Genomic DNA, 11656 nt, shown 5'->3' with positions numbered 1-11656 from the left:
TCGATACACCTCCTTTCTTTATTGGTAAAAATTTTAATGTTTGTAAAAAGAGGATAATGACATTTTTGCTTGCTATTGAATTTTATATCTCGTACGTTTGTGAACATAATTTATCAAAATTAAAATTGAATGATAAATTACTTTCTTCAAATGCTCAAGCCATAAATGTCATATGTAATGCTTTAGATAGTAAAGTATGTGATAAAATTGCACAATTTGATTATGCATATAATATTTGGAAATTTCTTGACAATATATATAGCGTAGAAAATTCTCCTTGTACTATTAATGATTTATTTGATGTGAAGGAGAATTATAATTCTCAAAATCTAGGAAAAATCCATAAAGTAGAGAAAGAAAAATGTGGTAAATTATCATTGTGCTTAATGGCTCACTCGGATACGACTCCTGAGATGAAAGTGACAAAAATGAGGTAAATCATAAAATTTTCATTCTTATGATGAATTATTTGATGCATTTGAAAGTATGCAATGTGATCTTGAAAAAGTTAACTCTAGATATGTGAAATTATCAAAGAAGTATAAAGCATTATCTCTTGAAAATAAATCTTGAATAGATGAAAATTCTTGTTTAAATAATAGAGCTAATATCTCTTTGTTGCATGATGAGTCTTGTAATGAGAAAAATGCATTGAATGATAGAATTACTTTTTTTGAAAAAGAGAATGATGAACTCAAATCTTTATCATGTAAATTGAAATTTGAAGTGAATCACTTAAGAAATGAAAATGAGAAAATTAGATCTTGTTCTTTAGAGTTCAAAGATGAAATTGCTAGCTTAAAAAATAAAATTCTTGATTTAAAATATAGCAATAAATGTTTAGAAAAAGATAAGTTGTCTTTTGTTGACAAAATTAAAATTATTTAATGTGATATTCATGAGAAAAATGATCAAGCATATGCTTAAAGAGAAAGAATTGTTTGCTAATAAAGAGCTTGTAACAAAAGAGTCTATAAAGGAATTCACTATTGGTGCACAGAATTTGGATAAAATTATTGATGTGGGTAAACCCTTTGTCACACCCCGCACTAGATTACCTGCCTAACTTGGACGAAATAGTGACTGCAGCAGTTACCAACCTTTTAGTTGGCACTTACTGCCTATTTTACTTGTTAGCTAATACTTAAACCCTGAATACATACATATAAACTCAGAACTTAATACATTTACATTACAGGGTTTCGCAGCAATTATTCACATGTGAATATTACACTTTAGTGAGCCCCATCTAGAATATTAGTCACTAGTCAGACACATGTGTACTAGCTAAGACCAATCTTCAGTTACGCTTCCTTTAATCTGTTTCTTTGAGTGGTAGAGCAGCGGCTGAAAAGTCTTATGGGAACTAACCGCTACCTGGAAAAGAAAACATTTGAAAACGTGAGCTAGAAGCCTAGTGAGTGACTTAATAAAACGTAAATCTCATGCTTAAACTGAAAGCTTGAAAACATAATGCTGGAACTCAAAGTATACCAAGCAAACGTGTACTTAAAACCTTTTAAGCCAATGTATCTGAAACCTGAATCCTAGTTGAGAATGAACATTCACTGCTCAAATTCCCAATGTCAAGCTATGGCCCGATGAGACCTCTACTTTAACTTGTTCACATTAAACTATGGTTAGAAGAGATCCCTATATCTATCTCTTTAAATATACCGATGGCATCTCAAGCAACATCCCTAAGACATAAACATTGATAACAACTTCTATACATCAATAATCATCATTACATCCTGGTTGAGAACGAGCATACACCGCTCTAGCTCCCATCGTCTATTACCGGTCAAAAGACCTATACCTCGACCTCTCATTCAGACTTACCTACATACACACGGAGTTTGTTACGTACCGTTAACACCTTAGGTACATCTACTCAGATAACTTCCCTATCAGTATCCCCACTCATTATGTTTAGAAATACCAATGCATGTACTTTGGCAACTTTAGGTATTTAAAACATAGTACATCAAGCTTCATTCAACCTTAGCTTTAACCCTAACGCATGCTTTATATTTCGTGAAATAAGTTGGATTAAAACATATTAAACTAGCTTATACAACCACTAGCATGCGTTAGACATGAAAAACATACTTGGAAAACTCATACATTAGCAAACATCAAACATTGATGAACATTCACAAGCATTAGAAATTTCAAACTATTCTTCTAGCCTAGAAGAATATATTACTACCTTTATCCTTAGTTGAGAGTGAACTAATAGTTCTAACCCTCAACGTCAACCTTAGTTGGGGAGAGCTCTTTTGCTCAATCCCACGACGTCGCATTACCTACGTGCACGTGGTTATAACTGAGTACCGTCGTACTTTATGTACCTTACTAGGATACCTTTTCATTGTCCTTCAGTATCCTTAGGTACTTCTGCTCAGATACCTTCTCAAACGAACTTCAATATCGAGCTGCTAAGATACCTACTCATATGTTCTTCGGTATCAATTTGGCCGGATAGCTTCTCAATAGTCCTTCGGTATCAAATTGGCCAGGTAGCTTCTCAAGTGTCCTTCGGTACCAAATTGGTTAGATACCTTCTCATATGTCCTTCAGTATCAATTTGGTCGGATACCTTCTCAAAAGTCCTTCAGTATCAAATTGGCCAGATACCTTCTCAAGTGTCCTTCGGTACCAAATTGGTTAGATACCTTCTCATATGTCCTTCGGTATCAACCATATAACTAGTCATAAGCATTTAGTTGAACACTAAGGCTTAGTGCTCAAATCATCATACTAGTTCATCCATCATACAACTCATCATAAAAAATGGAGTACTTAAACATGCTGAAAGTATTTGAAAAAGATAACATATCTACATCAATCCCATGGAAAACCTGCTTTACTTAGCATGAGAAACAGTTTCACAAATATGTTGCTTGGCACATCATTTAAAAACTTAGCATGAGAAATATTTTCAAAGAAATCATAATTTCTAAATCATTAAAACAGTAAGCCATCAAATAGTCACTCTCTGTTTGTTGGCCTCTTAACGGGTTACATGCTTCTCTTAGCTCTTCTTGGCCTAAAAGGACATATTTCCCAGTCAAACCACTAAGAATTCCTAGTAAAATACCTTAATTAATTCATTTATTAAGGGAATTTTACACAAACGGCTCTACTAGTGAGATCCCCATGAGCCACACCAGCGAGATCCCCTAGAACAAGACCAGCGAGATTACCTTGAGCGAGATCACCTTGAGTGTGACCAGCGAGATTACCTTGAGAGAGATTGCCTTGAGCATGACCAGCGATACCTGCCCAAATTCTAGCGAGATTCAGTACAAAACCAGCGAGATTCCCGTCCCTAGCTAGATCCACCTCTCGTTCTCGCTTGCTCTCGCTCGCTCTTGCTCTTGCCCTTGCTCTCACTCTCACTTCCTCTTGCTTGCTCTCGCTCTCTCTTGAGCTGCCTGCTTAATCTTCCTAAGTAGCTGTCTGCTTATGTCCAGATCCCCTGTTACAACTTCAAAGATTCATAACTCAAAATCCAGCCCTCTTTTGAGGAAACTTCCTTCTACAAACATGTTTAGAATTGAGTTAGCAACATTACTTTTAAATTTCATCTCAAAATTTCTCATTGTTTAATCTAGAGATTTAAAACTTCATCATTGGCCGCAATTCAAGCAGCTGCCTGCTTGTTCAACAATTTCCAGTTTAAACTTCAAAATTATATAACTCGATTTCTAGGCCTCATCTTAAAAAGTTTCATTCTACAAAGTTGTTTATAACTGAGTTAACAATATTACTTCAAATGTTTAGCTCAAAACACTTCATAATTCGTCCTGGAGCTTCACTTCCTCACTGATGGCCTAGTTTCGCCCGAGAAACGAACCCTTCGTCTTTATTTTGCCCCTCTAACCGTATCTCGGCGAGTTTTCCCTCTAGCAGCCTAGCCACAAAAAATAGATACACAGAGATTTCGAATGCCACTGAAATTACACAAATAGCCTAAGTAGTTTGTCCAAACCAACCCAAATGAATTTGACCTTCTTGCTTATATTACTGCCCAAAATCCAGCATGAACCCTCCTTATACCACCTGACCCACTATTGGTGATGAAGGGCTAGGATTTAGCAAATTCCCTTTTGTAACTTCACTCACAATACTACTTTAGCACTACTCCTCATTAGATGGCATGGTCTCATTCATATGCTTATTATGTATTCCATCTTCTATTCTTCCTGAGACATGGCATTATTTTGCTCATTAGAAGACATCACATTACTTAAAGTAATTAGGGTTCGGGTTTTACAAATTCTTCCCCCTAAAAGAAATTTCATCCTCGAAATTTGCTCGGACTTACTTATAACTTAGGGTTTCACAACATCCGTTGGTCGTAAACTTTACAACTTTCTTCTTTTCTTTCTTCTTCCCCGTTTTACTACGCTTTCGCTGCACTACTCTAATATCAACGTTGTTCATGTTAAATAATATTGGTATGTATGAACAACTTGATCATCATAGTTTACTGTATTTGTCACATTCCTGTAGTTACTCTTTCATTTTCCATTGAGTCATAGTATTCGTTTAATATTATGGTGGTCATTTCCATTTCCCAACAATACTACTGGAACACTCTTTTCCAGGTTTTATACCCTTGAATTACTTGCTAGTTGTGACATTGCATTGTGTCAACTAGATTTCTCGACCTGACTAAGGGTATTCTTTTTAAGTTGTCCTTTCTATCCATACTTGAGGAAATACATTCTTTGTACTATAACATTTCCCATACTATGGCTTACCATACTGTCTACATAATGTTTTCTTAATTATACTAGTCCCTAGCTCAGTTACAGTTCAAACTTCGAGCTATTACCTGAAACATTAGTAAATCTGGACCTTTTCCTTTTTATCTTCTGTTGACTCCTTTGTTCCTTACTTTTATACTCAATGTACCTATGGTACACTTTGAGCTCACTGTTGCTCATTTTTTTCCCTCCTCTTAGGAATAATCTGACTAGGACTTCCTCTAGATTACACCCCTTCCTCTGAATTCACTAGAATAGACTTCACATAGTACTTTTCTTATTTTTCTAGACTATGCCTTAGCCTATTAGTCTAGGGTGGCCGTTTTTTTACCACGTTACTACTTAACTGGGAAGGAACTCTTCTGGTTCCCTTCTTAGAACCATAACTTGCATTCTTAATTGAGAGAGAATCTTTACTCAATCCCTCAATATCAATTTATGACTAGAATGGTGTGTTCTCGACACTATCAATCACTACTTTTCCCTTATTTGTATCGTTCTAGTTCAAATACCATCATGCCTTAGATACCATTGCTCAGATACCTTCTCCATGTCCTTCGGTATCAAGCTATTCAAATTCTAAGGCAAAGCCTTAGTACCTTCTCCATGTACTTCAATACTAAGTTATTCACATTCTAGTCTAAGCTCCAGTACCTTCTTCGTGTATCTCCGTACTGAGCTATTTATACTTACTTGCTTACATATTCTCATCTCTTAACAACTTATTTGCCCAAACACATTTCTTACCAATGCATCCTCCTGGTCATTGTAAAAACATAGTATAAATACAATGTTAATGTGAGGTGCATTGTTTGACGACTATTTGAGAATAGTTGTCATAAATAACTTTCAGTAGACATACATTGCTAAACATTCATAAGCTTTAGCAATTTACTTAAATGAGTCACACACTCCCGCTGCTAGAACCATATAACCAAGAAATACATCCTGGTCTAACCAGAAATCACATTTGCTGAACATGGCATATAGCTGCTTTTCTCGCAACGTCTGCAAAACTATCCTCAAATGGTTCTCGTGATCCTTCCCACTGCTTGAATACACCAATATGTCATCAAGGTGACACACTGGATCTGTTGTAACTCTTATTTATTAATTCCTGTAACTGAACTTCCAACTCCTTAAGTTCTTCTGGCACCACGCTTAGTGGTACCTGATAAGTAGGTGTTATATCTGGAATTAAATCGATAGTAAACTCAACTTCCTGGTCAGATTATAAATCCGTTAACTTTTTAGGGAACACATCCAGAGACTCTTGTACAATTGGTACATCCTCAGGTTTCATCTTCTCGTCCTATGAAACCGTCATATGGCTAAATAGGCTTCACACCTTTTACTTAGCAGCTTCCTAGCATTCACTGCTATTATTAAGCTTCCTGAAATATTCCTTTGCTTCCCATAAATACTGTCTCTTGCTTACCAAATTTCTCGAACATTAACCATCCTTCAATCAATTCATACGGTTGTATAATTTATTTGGAGAATCCGTGCTCTAGAGTAACATCAATTCCAGGAAATCTAATGGAATCACTTCATAACCATACTTATCAACCACTACCCCAGAGCCTATAAAACTCTTATACTGTTACAACCCTTTCACACCATAACAATAACCATTTTGGGACATGCCCTCCACAATCTTTCTTACAAGCAGTGCGACATGCTAAATAACAATAAAGGTATAGTACCATAAGCAACTAGTTCATAAATATACTGATACCTAAAGTTACGTTATCATTCACAACATGAGGCGACTCCTCTGCCTCCTGGTAGGACACTTCGTAAAACCTGCCCTGACGAGGTCGTCCTGCTTCTTTTCTCATTTTTCTTCTTTTGAATTCCTTCCTCGGCTCCTGAGCCACGAGGCTTATCTATCGTCTGTAAAGTCATTTTGTGTTCTATTTGAACTTCTTGACCTAGCTGGGACTTCTTTCTTGAAATGTCCTGCCTGTCCGTACTGGAAACATACGTTTTTCCCTTTATAACATGTCCCTAGATGATGCTTACCACAATTCATGCATAAGGGTTTCTTACCTGTACCAGCTACCAGCTCGGTAGGATGCCAAAACCTTGATCTATCATCCATACTAACCACAAGTCTTGGCTTCCTCTTTCCTACCCTATGTTGACTTGTAGCTCTCTATCCTTTATCAATACCTATTAGGTCACTTTCAATACCGTACTTCCTTTTCAAATCCGCCAGAATGGATTCGACACTTTCCACCAACCTCTTGTTAAATATTTTGTCCTCTAACTGAGGATACGTTCCTGCTGCGGAATCCATGACTCCACGCCTGAAGTCGTTTCCTAATTTACCGGGTCTTTACTTTTCCATTCACTAACATTTGGATTCCCTCGAATCTCGAAACTTCTAAAGGTAAGGTCAAGGTTCCCGTTGTCTGTCTGCCTGCACTGCTTGCCACTTTTCTTGACATCTTCCTCTTACTTAGGGTAGTACACATGCTAAGGACTCAGGACTTAGACTTATATAAACTTTTCCTCTCTCTTCCCAAAATCTTTGACTCTGATACCAACTTGTCACACCCCGCACAAGATTACCTACCTAACCTGGACGAAATAGTGACTGCAACAGTTACCAACCTTTTAGTTGGCACTTACTGCCTATTTTACTTGTTAGCTAATACTCAAACCCTGAATACATACATATAAACTCAGAACTTAATACATTTACATTACAGGGTTTCGCAGCAATTATTCACATGTGAATATTACACTTTAGTGAGCCCCATCTAGAATATTAGTCACTAGTCAGACACATGTGTACTAACTAAGACCGATCTTCAGTTATGCTTCCTTTAATCTGTTTCTTTGAGTGGTAGAGCAGCGGCAGAAAAGTCTTCTGGGAACTGACCGCTACTTGGAAAAGAAAACATTTGAAAACGTGAGCTAGAAGCCCAGTGAGTGACTTAATAAAACGTAAATCTCATGCTTAAACTGAAAGCTTGAAAACATAATGTTGGAACTCAAAGTATACCAGGCAAACGTGTACTTAAAACCTTTTAAGCCAATGTATCTGAAACCTGAATCCTAGTTGAGAATGAACATTCACTGCTCAAATTCCCAACGTCAAGCCATGGCCCGATGAGACCTTTACTTTAACATGTTCACATTAAACTATGGTTAGAAGAGATCCCTATGTCTATCTCTTTAAATATACCGATGGCATCTCAAGCAACATCCCTAAGACATAAACATTGATAACAACTTCTATACATCAATAATCATCATTACATCCTGGTTGAGAACGAGCATACACCGCTCTAGCTCCCATCCTCTATTACCGGTCAAAAGACCTATACCTCAGCCTCTCATTCAGACTTGCCTACATACACACGGAGTTTGTTACGTACCGTCAACACCTTAGGTACATCTACTCAGATAACTTCCCTATCAGTATCCCCACTCATTATATTTAGAAATACCAATGCATGTACTTTGGCAACTTTAGGTATTTAAAACATAGTACGTCAAGATTCATTCAACCTTAGCTTTAACCCTAACACATGCTTTATATTTCGTGAAATAAGTTGGATTAAAACATATTAAACTAGCTTGTACAACCACTAACATGCGTTAGACATGAAAAACATACTTGGAAAACTCATACATTAGCAAACATCAAACGTTGATGAACATTCACGAGCATTAGAAATTTCAAACTATTCTTCTAGGCTAGAAGAATATATTACTACCTTTATCCTTAGTTGAAAGTGAACTAATAATTCTAACCCTCAACGTCAACCTTAGTTGGGGAGAACTCTTTTGCTCAATCCCACGACGTCGCATTACCTACGTGCACGTGGTTATAACTGAGTACCGTCGTACTTTATGTACCTTATTAGGATACCTTCTCATTGTCCTTCAGTATCCTTAGGTACTTCTGCTCAAATACCTTCTCAAACGAACTTCAATATCGAGCTGCTAAGATACCTACTCATATGTCCTTCGATATCAATTTAGTCGGATAGCTTCTCAAAAGTCCTTCGGTATCAAATTGGCCAGGTACCTTCTCAAGTGTCCTTCGGTACCAAATTGGTTAGATACCTTCTCATATGTCCTTCAGTATCATTTTGGTCAGATACCTTCTCAAAAGTCCTTCGGTATCAAATTGGCCAGGTACCTTCTCAAGTGTCCTTCGGTACCAAATTGGTTAGATACCTTCTCATATGTCCTTCGGTATCAACCATATAACTAGTCATAAGCATTTAGTTGAACACTAAGGCTTAGTGCTCAAATCATCATACTAGTTCATCCATCATACAACTCATCATAAAAAATGGAGTACTTAAACATGCTGAAAGTATTTGGAAAAGATAACATATCTACATCAATCCCATGGAAAACCTGCTTTACTTAGCATGAGAAACAGTTTCACAAATATGTTGCTTGGCACATCATTTAAAAACTTAGCATGAGAAATATTTTCAAAGAAATCATAATTTCTAAATCATTAAAACAGTAAGCCATCAAATAGTCACTCTCTGTTTGTTGGCCTCTTAACGGGTTACATGCTTCTCTTAGCTCTTCTTGGCCTAAAAGGACATATTTCCCAGTCAAACCACTAAGAATTCCTAGTAAAATACCTTAATTAATTCATTTATTAAGGGAATTTTACACAAACGGCTCTACTAGTGAGATCCCCATGAGCCACACCAGCGAGATCCCCTAGAACAAGACCAGCGAGATTACCTTGAGCGAGATCACCTTGAGTGTGACCAGCGAGATTACCTTGAGCGAGATCACTTTGAGCGAGATCACTGTGAGCATGACCAGCGATACCTGCCCAAATTCTAGCCAGATTCAGTGCAAAACCAGCGAGATTCCCGTCCCTAGCGAGATCCACCTCTCGTTCTCGCTTGCTCTCGCTCGTTCTTGCTCAAAATTCCTCGTTGTTAATCTGGAGATTCAAAACTTCATCATTGGCCCCAATTCAAGTAGCTTCCTGCTTGTTCAACAATTTCCAGTTTAAACTTCAAAATTATATAACTCGATTTCCAGGCCTCATCTTAAAAAGTTTCATTCTACAAAGTTGTTTATAACTGAGTTAATAATATTACCTCAAATGTTTAGCTCAAAACGCTTTATAATTCGTCCTGGAGCTTCACTTCCTCACTGATGGCCTAGTTTCGCCCGAGAAACGAACCCTTCGTCTTTATTTTGCCCCTCCGACCGTATCTTGACGAGTTTTCCTTCCAGCAGCCTAGCCACAGAAAATAGACACACAGAGCTTTCGAATGTCACTAGAATTACACAAATAGCCTAAATAGTTTGTCCCAACCGACCCAAATGAATTTGACCTTCTTGCTTATATTACTGCCCAAAATCCAGCATGAACCCTCCTTGTGCCACCTGGCCCACTATTGGTGATGAAGGGCTAGGATTTAGCAAATTTCCTTTTGTAACTTCACTCACAATACTACTTCAGCACTACTCCTCATTAGATGGCATGGTCTCATTCATATGCTTATTATGCATTTCATCTTCTATCCTTCCTAAGACATGGCATTATTTTGCTCATTAGAAGACATCACATTACTTAAAGTAATTAGGGTTCGGGTTTTACACCCTTTAGTGATAAAAGGGGACTAGACTATGTGAATGAAAATTGTTTTTCTATTTCTAAAAGCACTTCTTTTGTTAAGTTTGCCTAATGTATCTAATTTTGTGCCAAAGCATGAAAAATTAAATATATTCATAAAAATTCAAAGTTTGTGCATAAACAATTTCATGCTAGACCAAATTGTGCTCATAATGTAAACTTTGTGAATAAACTTGAAAAATCAAAGTTTAGGACTGAACATTCACTTGCTAAGACTCATTGCATGAATGGTGCATAAAAAGACTAGAAATATCCATGTAAAACAAAAATTTGTACCTACTCATCATTTTTTTGGAGTTAAAGGTCATATTAGACCAAATTGTTTAGAATTGAAAAATGCTCCTAGTAAGAATTTCTTTGAGAAAAAGATTGTGAAAAATCAATTAGTTAAAAAGAAATTCTTACCTAATGTTACTCATTATTCATGTGGCAAAGTTGGACATAAATTTGATACTTGCTATTTGCCAAAAATGAATACTAATAATGTTAAAACTTATTTAAAATAGATTTCAAAGTTTTTACTCACTAACAATGAAAGACCCAAGAAATGGGTATCAAAATCTTTTGGTTGAGCTTTCTTTGTCGGTGTGACTTCAATAGGCAATTGGTTGCTTGGACTCCAAATTAAAAATTAATTCAAATTGGAGCAATTAAAAAGCTTGCTTGAATCCAACAAAGGAAAATAGCTTATTTGGTAACCTTTATTTTTTTTTTCTTGAGATAATTATTCTTTTAGTTTATTTATGAAAATTATATCTCTCGAATAGTTTTGAATAGTTAAAATTTGAGATCTTGTGAAATATTTTGATTATTTGTTTTAATGCCATGAGTAATCTTTGTTTATATAACTATGTAGCATTTGTCTTTGTTGGTTATTATTTGGCTTTTTGGTCAATTAGACGTTTCCTCTATCCTTGTATTTTTCATAGAAAATTTTGAGCAAAAGGATATTGAGTTTGAAATATATTGTTTATCCTTGATGAGAAATTGATATTTGAGTATGTTGTTTCGGAGAGTTGTTAAATTCTTTTCTATAGGGGGAGTATTTATAAAATTGCTACATTCTTGAATTCACAGTAGTATATTGTTCAAAATTGATATAAATTTATTTGTGTTGCTCCCAGGCTTATATTGATTTGCTAATATGGCTTAATTGATGTTTATTTTCTAATATTTGATATTTTGGTATCTCTATTGTTTGAATTTTTACTTGAGTGATTTTATCTCCTTGGTGTATGTT

General features: G+C 36.1%; 1 long non-coding RNA gene across 2 annotated transcripts; it reads right to left on the bottom strand.

The window, feature by feature from the left end:
- Nucleotides 1-937: 937 nt before the first annotated feature.
- LOC150034848 (uncharacterized) lies at nucleotides 938-11422 on the bottom strand. Of its 2 annotated transcripts, XR_016530626.1 has the most exons (4): nucleotides 10115-11422; nucleotides 9875-10017; nucleotides 9507-9759; nucleotides 938-1377 (listed from the first exon to the last, which is right to left on the bottom strand). It is a non-coding gene; the product is annotated as an uncharacterized LOC150034848 (long non-coding RNA). The 2 variants fall into 2 exon arrangements; XR_016530625.1 differs by lacking the exon at nucleotides 938-1377 and having other exon boundaries at nucleotides 9239-9759.
- Between the last annotated feature and the right edge of the window lie 234 nt (nucleotides 11423-11656).

This window comes from Benincasa hispida, chromosome 7 (genome assembly GCF_027475165.1).
Source record: "Benincasa hispida cultivar pf3 chromosome 7, pf3_genome.v1.1, whole genome shotgun sequence".
NCBI lineage: Eukaryota > Viridiplantae > Streptophyta > Magnoliopsida > Cucurbitales > Cucurbitaceae > Benincasa > Benincasa hispida.
Note: the sequence above shows the minus strand (reverse complement) of the source record. Positions and strands in the feature narration are given on the sequence as shown.